The following is an 11,578-nucleotide window of genomic DNA, read 5'->3' on the forward strand; positions in this document are numbered from 1 at the left end:
TTCTAAAAGAACAACTAATAATCAAATAAATAACTAGAAAGTAAACAAACTGAACGTCATATTCGTAATCCTCTTGTAGATCGGGATTTGGATCTTGGTACTCTTGATCTGAAATGGTTAATGAAAGAGTGAGTTACACTAACCTAGTAAGATGTCACACTACTCGACGATACAAAAACGAAGGTTGGTAAAAATTATAAAAACAACTAATGGAGCTCTTATTTTAAGTAGATTAATTTATCATAAGTAAAATAATTTATTGTACACTTATCATAGTAAAATTTTCAAAAACGACCTATAGAAGCAATAGCAAAAACAATCTCATAATCTCATGTATAATTAACCAGAATAACCACCTTTTTTTTATATGCATACTAGTATCCATGGGGGTTCATAGGGATGTCCCCACTACGCATAAACCCTTATTCCATATTTTTAATTAACCGGCCATTCCCATACCCCATCCGGTATGAGTGCAAAAATACTATCCCTCAATACCCCATCCGACATTAGGGTGAAACGAGCCGTCCCCATACCCTCTTCGGTATGAGTGCCAAAACACCAATTCTCGATACCCCGTCCGATATGAGGCAACGTTCACGGTAGAGTTTCCTATGTATCCGGTCCATCCACCATCTTCCATGATATCCAGTAAGGTTACTATTCATCCATTCAGTTAATCAAACAATTTTTCGTTTACATTTAATTTTTCAATTTTTCAATTTAACTGTGAACCATACAAAACAAGCAATACATGCATTAAGAGACACAAACAAATCATCATACAAATTCTAGTATATTATCATGCATTCAAAACTGTAAAATCAATCAATCAATTAAAACATGACAAGTAGTAATAAATAACCGGTTCAAGCTCCATTAGTAATTTTTAATTATCGATATTTCTAAATCACGTAAAATACTGTATTATATATAATTAGATTTCAATTCCATGACAGGGAATAAGGTGATGGATTCTTACTCGAATCGATGTCCGAAATGTTAAACTTTTAACTGCGCATACTGCGGTCCTCGGGTTTCTTAAATTTTTCTTTGGGGATTAAAACACGCTCCAAGTACCTAGAAATACCCCTCATAAAACTCAAAATTAGTGTTAGAAACCCTCTTTGGGATTCTGGCACGGCGGCGGTGGCACCGTCGCCCATGGCAGCGGTTTGCCTCGGGCTAGCCATTTCTGACTAGTTTCGACCAATTTCGGCTAGTTTTGTACTCATGCATGCGAGAAAACATGTTAAGGGGTCTCGGTTGGCCAAAAAAAGTCAAAAAACATAGGTTTACCAATGGTGGGATTTTCCGGTGCGGCAGCTCTGCCAACTCACCTTCGCGGTTGGGCTTTTTTTTCCAGTCAACCTATGAAAAATAACGTGGTGAATACAATGGTGAAAAAATTGTACGAAACGGGAATCGGGAAGAGACTTATCGGATGCGATTTTTTATTTTTTCTGTAGCGGCACTGCAGGGCTTTACCCGTAGTTTTCAGCTCATTCATCGGTTCTTTTACTCTAATTTGATCATGGGAGTGTTCAGAATTGAATTTCGAGCAAATGAGAAAATTTTTACCTCTTTTGGCGGTCGGAGGTGGCTTCGGAACAGTGGCGGGTGGCAGTCGACTCATTTTCTGGCGATTGGTTCTTCTTCTCTGGCGGGGGGGGGGGGGGGGGGGGGTCTAGCAGCAGGGTTAGGGTTTGGTGTGAAGTGAGGTATTTATATCCGTCTCTTTTTAATCTGGGTTGTCCATCGCGTTTAATCTGAACCGTCCAATCGTGTTTAAATAAGAAATGAATCTGGACCGTTCATTGCGATTTGATCTGGACTGTATGATCGCGTTTGAAAAGAAAACGGATCCGGACTGCCCACACGCGTGGGAACAAATCCAGACCATCCGATCGCGGGCACGCGAATTACCAGCGTGGACTCCTACGTGGCACCGCGCCAGCGTGCCTTGTCACGCGGCGCGCTCTGGTTCGTTGGAGTTTCTGACTGAGCGGTCCTATGTGGTATATTTTTTCTAAATTACGTTTTGACTCCCAGTTTCTTATTTTTCTTTCAGAAACACCCCCAGAACCCAAAATTTCACCTATTTTTCCTAAAATTATTTTCAATTTCATCATCCACCTATTTTTTCCTAATTTTTATATTAAATAAAAATTCATAAATTAAAAAATTAAATTTTATACATTAATTTTAATTTTAAAAAAAAATTAATTTAGGATACTGGTCCCTCAAATTTGTCTCTCTCTCACTCAATCAAACAGTTGGGGATACTAGACTCTGAAGTTTAATTCTACCTCCCATATAGCCTCTCTGTGTATGTGATTCTGCCATAGGAACTTAACAAAGAAAATTTTCCAGTTGCGAAGTACTCTGCTCTTTCGGTCTATAATATCGATTGGTACCTTCTCGTAGCACAGATCCTCATAGAGTGAAAGAGGCTAATGGACCAAAACATGATAGGGGTCCGGGTTGTACTTGCGTAACATGGATGCATGAAATACATTATGGATCCTGAAAAGTTATAGAGGCAGTACCAGTCTATAGGCGGCGGTGTCAATTCTGTCTAAGATTTTAAATGGCCAAATAAACTGGGGATTTAATTTTTCCTTCTTGCTAAACCTACTGATTCCCTTGAATGGAGTGATCTTAAGGAACACCCGATCACCTTTCTCAAATTTTAAATCCCTCATCTGGGTATCCGCATAACTCTTCTACCAGCTATGAGCCGTCTAGATGTTCTTCCTGATCTTAACTATTTTGGTTGTAGTTTCCTCCACAAGATCTAGACCAAACAATCTTCTATCACCCACCTATTTTCAATAAATTGGTGCTCTGCATGGGCGGTCATACAACGCCTCGTACGGAGCTATGTCGATACTTGCTTGATAACTATTATTGTAAGCGAACTCTATTATGGGTAAATGATCATCGCAATGACACCAGAAGTCAAGAAGACAAGCTTAGAGCATATCTTCCAGTATGCGAATTGTCCTTTCTGATTGTCCATCGGTCTGATGATGGAATGCAGTACTAAGGGACAGTTTCATTTCTATATCTTGCTGAAAACTAGACCAGAATTGAGAAGTGAACCTGGGGTCTCTGTCGGGCACTACTGTCACTATCACTCCATATAATCTGACTATCTCTTGGATGTACATTCTTGTTAGCTTGTCCAAAGGGTCAGTCGTCTTGATGGCCAATAAGTGGGAAGACTTTGTGAGCTGGTCAACAGTTACCCAAATAGTATCATGTCCTGAGTGTGCCCTAGGCAATCCTGTCACGAAATCTATTGTGATATGTTCCCACTTCCACTCTGAATTTGGTAATGGTTGTAGTAGTATGCTTGGGCGTTAATGCTCTACCTTGACCTGCTGACATACCAAATACTTAGAAATAAAGTCAGTCACATCTCTTTTCATCCCGTTTCACCAAAATCGATGTCGTATACTTTGATACATCTTAGTGCTTCCGGGATGCATGACAAACTTTGAGCTATGAGCCTCTGTCATGATGTCCATTTTTAGCTTATTGTCACCTGAAACACACACCATATCCTGAAATCTAAGCAACTCATCAGCAGAGACTCAAAATTCTGAATTAACTCCCTGTTTTGCATCTTTCTTAAGGGTTGTTAGGGTGGAATCGATAGATTGGGCTTCTTTTATTCTCTGGATCAATTCAGGTTGAACAGTCAGGTGAACCAAACATCTTACTCTCTTAAGGTCCTGAAGTTGTACCTGTTGTGCGGCCCTTATTGTTCTGCATTCTGAAACCATTAGATGAACTAATATACGTGTACTTTTTCTACTGAGTGTGTCGGCTATCACGTTGCCCTTACTTAGGTGATACAAGATGTTACCATCGTAGTCCTTGAGGAGTTCTATTCATATTCTCTTACGCATGTTGAGATCATTTTGAGTGAATATGTGTTTCAAGCTCTTATGGTCAGTATAGATCTGAAAGTTATCCCTATACAAATAATGACGTCAAGTCTTCAAGGTGTGGATAATCACAGCAAGTTCTAAGTCATGGGTAGGGTAGTTTTTCTCATAACTCTTCAACTGTTTGGACCCATAGGCTATGATATTTCTATGCTGTATCAGAATATAACCCAACCCCAGGTAGGAGACATCATTATAAACTGTATATCCACCTGTTCCACTCAGCAAGGCCAACACTGGTGTGGTAGTCAACCACTTCTTTAGTTCTTAAAAACTCCTTTCATAGTTCTCGTTCCACTCGAACCTGACATTCTTCTTTGTGAGCTGAGTCAAATGAGTAATTAGACTAGAAAATCCTTTCATAAACCTGCGGTAATAACTTGTCATTCTCAGAAAGTTACAAATCTCCTTAACTAAGATTAATTTTTCTCAGCTGAGCACTGCCTCAACCTTTTCAGGGTTCACTGACATTCCATCACTTGATATGATGTACCCTAGAAAAGTAGTCTGCTTGAGGTAGAACCCACACTTGCTCAGTTATGCATACAACTTATTTTCTTTAAGGACCTGCAAAACCTGAGTCAGATGGTGAGCGTACTCCTTTACGCTTTTTGAATAGACAAAGATATTATCGATAAATACAATGACGAACTGATCTAGGAATTGTTTGAAAACTCTGTTCATCAAATCCATGAAGATGGCTGGTGCATTAGTTAGTCCAAATGGCATGACCAAGAATTCATAGTGTCCGTACCTAGTCCAAAAAACTATTTTAGGAATGTATTATGTCTTGATCTTTACCTGATGGTAACCTGAACGCATATCTATTTTGCAGAAGACTTGGGTACCCTGTAACTGATAAAAAAGGTCATCGATCCTGGGGAGGGGGTACTTGTTCTTGATCGTGACCCTGTTCAGTCCTCTGTAATCAATATATAACCTTAATGTCTCATCACCCTTCCTTGCAAATGTGACTCCGGTACCCCAATTGGACACACTATGTCTGATGAATCCACTATCCTGCAATTCATTGATCTGTTTCCTCAACTCCTCCATCTCAACATGGCTCATGCGGTAAGGGGCAACTGAAATAGGCTGGGTGCTTGGCTGAATATCTATAGTGAATTCAACTTCTCTATCCACTGACAGACTAAGTAGTTCATCCAAGAACATATCCGGGAAGTCTCGGGCTACCAAAATCTCTTGAATACAAATTTTTTTATTGAGTTTACCTAGTTATAGAAAACAGCTAGGTTAAAGCACTTGATAATAGAAAAATTTGCTATGAGGGAACAAATATTAAACAATTTTATTAATTTGTAAATGACTCCTCATTAGGAGGGTTGAATAGAAACTTCTTATGAAAATAATCTACGATGGCGTGATACGCCGCTAGCTAGTTCATTCCTAGGATTACATCGAAGTTCCCCGTGTCAATCTTTATTAGGTCCACACTCAATTTCTTATCTATTATATTTATGACATATGCTCTGTATATAACCTCTCCTAGTAGTGTCATGCTCCTAAAAGTAGATACAAACAACACATAATCAAGTCTTACCAGTAGTACATTCAAGTTTGATGCAAAAGCATATGAAACAAATGAATGTGAGGCACTAGTATCAATCAAAACATGTGTAAGATGATTAAGATAGTGTATATACCATGTATCATGTTTGGGTTGGCTTCTACATCCTACTGAATGAGATTGTAAGCCCTGTCCTAGATAGGAGGTCTGGCCTGATTTTGATTTCTCAGGCACTCCCTCGCGTAATGCTGAATACTCCCACATATGCGGTAAGTATTGTTGAAGTGATAGTAGGGTCAGTCCCCATGATCCTTGCCACAGTGTTGGCAAGTCCTGTCACATCATGTTGTTGGAATATGCGGCAAGTATTGGCCTATGTCTCTTGTTCTGTTGAACAGGTGCAGTAGGTGTTGGTTTGCGGTGTGAAACCAGGGGCCTGAGGTTCCCTACTGTTGGAGGAAAAATGCAAAGGTTTCTCTCCACTAGCTATCTATTGGCTAGGACAGCCGAGTAAGTACTAAGCTTGAATACATACAGCTGCTATCTAATCTCAGGACGGAGACCCACTCGAACTTTCTTACCTTCCTGCCTTCATTCGTCATGCTCTCAGGGGAATATCAGCCCAGCTCTAGGAACTTTTAGATATATTCTGATACAGTCATATCACATTGGACCATGTGTGCAAACTCTATTTTCTTTAGATGTCGGATATGCTCTAGGAGGTAATCTGTATTAAAGGCTACCAAGAATTGTTCCCAAGTAACTGGAACGGACATGGTGGCCTGCTTGAGTTACCACCAGCAGCCTGCCTCTCCCAACAGCATGAAAGTGGTAAGTATGACTCTCTATTCGGAAATCACCCCAAGAGTCGTGAAGGTCTTCTCTGCCTCAGCCAACCAGTACTCGGTCTCTTCAAATGAGGATTCTCCTACAAAATTAAATGGGTTTAGTCTTTTATACCTCTCAATGTAGCATGAGTCCATCATGGGAGGAACTGGGTCCCGTGGAAGAGAGACTGAATTATGTTGGTGATGGGTTGGATGACCTATAGTGGTACTATTTGATATGGTGGAGGCACCAGATCGTACTGTGGGAGTATTGGATGATGTAGTTGGGGCACTGAGCTATACTGTGGTGGTGCCAGGTGGTACTATGGCTAAGATACCGGATCATAATGTGGTGGTATTGGATGATACTGTGGAGGAGCAGGGTCATATCGGGGTGGCTCAAGATCCCTCCGCTGCAGAGATGGCTCGACCTGTGGCAGTGAAGGAGGGTCAGGTAGCTACCTCCTTTTCTCCCGGGCCTGTTAGGCAATGATGAGTCTCTCTAATATTTTAAATAGTCGATCCACATCCTCTCGAAGCGAACCATTCCAAGTTGCTCGGTTTAGTGGGAGTCTCCTTCTCCTCATCTATCTGTACCTACATTTCACAAGGAATGGTTGAGTGATAATCCATTATTTTTTATGTTTCGTAAAGATTTTGTGTAAGGAATGGTTCTGAGGAATGCGGCTCTGACACCAAATGTAACGACCCAGAACTTGAAAGAAAAGAAATTATAAATTAAGTACGGAAGCGAAATAATAGCGTTAGGGTTTACATTCCTTATATAATAATTTAGAATACCCAATAGGGTTACGAGAATGAACGTTCTAAAAGAACAGCTAATAATTAAAGAAATAAATAAAAAGTAAACAAACTGAACGTTCTATTCGCAACCCTCTTGTGGATCAGGATCTGGATCTTGGTCATCTTGATCTGAAATAGTTAATGAAAAAGTGAGCTACACTAACCCAGCAAAAATATCATATTACTTGCTGATACATAAATGAATGTTGGTAAAAATCATGAAAACAACTAATGAAGCTCTTATTTTAAGTAAATTCATTTATCAAAAGTAAAATAATTTATTGTACACTTACCATAGTGAAATTTTCAAAACCAACCTATAGAGGCAATAACATAAACAATCTCATAATCTCATGTACAATTAACTAGAACAACAACTTTTCCTTTTTATCTGCCTATTGGTATCTATGAGGTTTTATAGGGATGTTCCCACTACGCGTGAACCATTATTCCACATTTTCAATTAACCAGCTGTCCCCATATCTCGTCCGGTATGAGTGCCAAAATACCATCCCTCAATACTCTGTCTGATATGAGGGTGAAACGGGCCGTCCCCATACCCTGTCCGGTATGAGCGCTAAAATACTAATTCTCGATATCTCGTCTGGTATAAGTCAACATTCACAGTAGGGTTTTCTGTATACACGGTCTGTCCACCATCTCCCAGAATATTTAGTAAGGCTATCATTCATCTATTCAGTTAATCAAACAACTTTTCGTTTACACTTAATTTTTTAATTTTTCAATTTAACTGTGAACCATGTAAAACAAGCAATACATGCATCAAAAGACACAAATGAATCATCATAGCAATTCTAGTATATTATCATGCATTCGAAATTATAAAATCAATCAATCAATTAAAACATGACAAATAGTAATAAATAATCGACTCAGGCTCTATTAGTAACATTTAATTATTGATATTTCTAAATTATGCAAAATACCGTATTATTTATAATTAGACTTCAATTTTATAATAGGAAATAAGGTGAGAGATTCTTACTCGAATCGATGTCCAAAATATTAAGCTTTCAACTGCGTCTACTAGTAGTCTCCGGGTTTTCTGAATTTTCTTTCAGGTATTAAAACACGCTCAAGTACCTAGAAATACTCTAAAAAATCTAAAATCGGTATTAGAAATCTTTTTCGGTCAATTTTGAGATTCCGGCATGGCAGTACCATCGTGCTTCGGCAACAGCACCGCCGGCCACAGCGGTGGTTTGCCTCGGGCTGACCGTTTCTAGCCAGTTTCGGCTGATTTCTGCAGGTTTTATACTCATTCCTACGAGAAAATATGTTAAGGGGCATCGGTTAGCCGAAAAAAGTCGAAAAACAGAGGTTTACTGGCGGTGGAGTTTTTGGGTGCGTCGGTTTCGCCGGCTCACCTTTGCGGTTGGGTGTTTTTCTTCGGTCAATCTGTGGAAAACAAGGTGATGATGTAACGACCTCAGAAATCCAAAAGGAAATATATAATAATTTAAGTGCGGAAGTGAAATAAGAAGTTAAGGTTTACATCCCTTACACAATAACTTAAAAGTACTAAACAAACATCACAAAATGAATTCTCTGAAAGAAACATGAGAACTGAGAAAAATAAAGGGAAATATAAGGTATCTAACATCTACTCGCAGTCTTCTTGCTGATCGGACTCGGGAACCAAGTCCTCTTGATATGAAATAGTTAAATAAGGAATGATCTACACTAGCCCAATAAGTACATCACAATATATCACCGGCACAGAAGTAAAGGTTGGTAGAAGATCAAAACAACTAATGGAGCAGTAGATTTAGACCAATACATTTATTAACAATAAAACCATTTACTCTTTTACTTACCATCGGAGAATTTATGAAAACAACCTATAAAGACAATAACATCATACATATCATAACTTCATGTACAATCAATAACATAGAATATATCATAAATTCATATTCATTAACAATAACTAAATCATAACTATTTCTCGTTTCACCAACCTACTAGTATCCATGGGGATCCATAGGGGTGTTCCCGCTACACGTGAATCATTTCCTTTAACAATCTTAATTACAGAACCGTCCTCATATCCCGTCCGGTATGAGTACCAAGACATTAAACCTCAATACCCCGTTCGGTATGAGGATGAAGCGGACCGTTCCCATACCCCGTCCGATATGAGTGCCAAATTACCAAGTCTCCATACCCCGTCTTGTATGAGACAACGTTCACGATAGGGTTCTCTATGAACCCGGTCCGTCCACCATCTCTTAGGATATCTCGTGAGACTGTCATCTTATCTGTTTATTAGATCACACCCCTTTTCTGTTTTTCCTTAGTCTCCGTTACCAAATCAAACACAATCACATAAACAATAAACATGCACCCGGTAATGCAATCATATCTTAAATTTTAAAATCACACAGTGGTTAAGTAAATAGTGATACATGCATTTAAAACCATAGAATAGATAAACCAAATACCATAATGCATTTAAACTGTAAAATAAATCAAACAGGAATCGACAGAGAATAATGTCCAGTTCGGGCTCTATTAGCAATCCGTAATTAATTATGCATATTTATTTAATTTGTACAAAATATAGTATTATCATTTATTCAAACTTCAATTCCATGATAGGAAATAGAGTGAGGGGTCCTTACTTGATTCGACACCGAAAGCTAAGTAATTACTATATCTACAGGCGGTCATTGAGTTTCATGAATTTTTCTTTAGGAAGTGAAATGCGCTTACAGTGCCTACAAATATCCCAAATAACCCAAAAATTAGATCCAGGGTCTACTCGGCCAATTTCAGAAATATCCACTGTGCTCTGACGCCGCAACGATACGCATTGGATTGGATGTCTTCGGCCGAATTCAACTAAATTTGCATCGGTTCCTACGAGAAAATACAGTTGGGCCCTTCGGTGGGCCAAAAAATGTAGAAAACTGAAACTCACCGGTGGTGGGGCTCTACAGTGCGACGGCTCCTCCGGCTCACGTTGCAGTTAAGTGTTTTGCTCCGGTTAACCCGTAGAGAAGAAAACGATGATCACAACAATGGAAAAATCACATCGAACGAGAATCGGGAAGGGCCTCATCGGAGGCATTTTTCGAAACACCCCGTGGCGACAGTGCTGAGCTTTGGCGGCGTTTTTCGGCCAATTGGCTGGTTCTTTCATTCTGATTTGGCCATGGGTGGGTTTAAAATTGAATTTCGTGCAAGAGGAAAATTTTTTACCTCGTTTGGCGGTCAGAAATTGCTCCATTGTGACGGTGGGTGGCGGCACTCGGCTCTCCGGCGGTTGGGCTGTCTTCTCCGGCGAGGGGCTTTGGCGGCGAGGGTTAGGGTTTGGGTGCAAATGAGGTTATTTATACCCATCTACTTTTGATCTGGGCCATCCATCACTTTTGATTTGTATTGTCCGATCGCGATTAAATAGACAGTGAATCTGGACCGTTCATCGTGATTCAATCTGAGCTGTCCGTGCCTGCAGGAACAGATCTCAGCTGTTTGATTACGCACACGCGGATCGCCCACGTGACACCCCCCCGCGTGGCCTCCCGCGTCAGTGCCTCTGTCACTTGGCGCGTCCTGGTTGGTCGGGGCTGCTAACCGGACATTTGACGTGGTGAAATTTTTTTAAATTACGTTTTGACCCCTAATTTCTGATTTTTCTTTCAAAAATACTCACAGAACCCAAAATTTCACCATTTTTTTCCAAAATTATTTTTAATTAAATCATTAACTAATTTTTAATCTTTATTATTATTATTATTTTATTAAATTAAATTAAAATAAAATAAACCAAATTAAATTCAATTAACAAATAATTATATATATATATATAAATAAAAAAAATAAATGTTGGGTGTTACAGATGAATACAATGGTGAAAAAATTGCATGAAACGAGAATCAGGAAGGGCCTTATCGGAGGTGATTTTTGATTTTTTCCGCAGCGGCGCCACCAGGCTTTACCCATTGTTTTCGGCTCAGCCACTGCTCATTTTGCTCCAATTTGGCCATATAGGCTTTTAGAATCAAATTTTGAGCAAATGAGAAAATTTTTACCTCTTTTGGCGGTCGGAGGTGGCTTCGGCACGGCGGCGGGTGGCAGTCGGCTCCCTTCCCGGCAACTGATTTTTCTTCTCTGGCGCGCGCGCGCGAGGGGGTCTAGCGGCTAAGGTTAGGGTTTGGTGTGAAGTGATGTATTTATATCCGTTTACTTTTAAGCTGGATCGTCCATCGCGTTTAATCTGAACCGTCCAATCACATTTAAATAAGAAATAAATCTGGACAGTTCATCGAGATTTGATCTAAACCGTACGATTGCAGGTACGCGAGTTTTCAGCATGACCTCCTGCGTGGCACCACGCCAGCGTACCTTGCCATGTGGTGCACTCTAGTTCGTCGGGGCTGCTGGCTGGGCAGTCCAACATGGCACATCTTTTCTAAATTACGTTTTGACCCATAGTT

Source organism: Carica papaya, chromosome 5 (genome assembly GCF_054855325.1).
Source record: "Carica papaya isolate Zhongbai chromosome 5, ASM5485532v1, whole genome shotgun sequence".
In the NCBI taxonomy this organism is placed as follows: Eukaryota; Viridiplantae; Streptophyta; class Magnoliopsida; order Brassicales; family Caricaceae; genus Carica; species Carica papaya.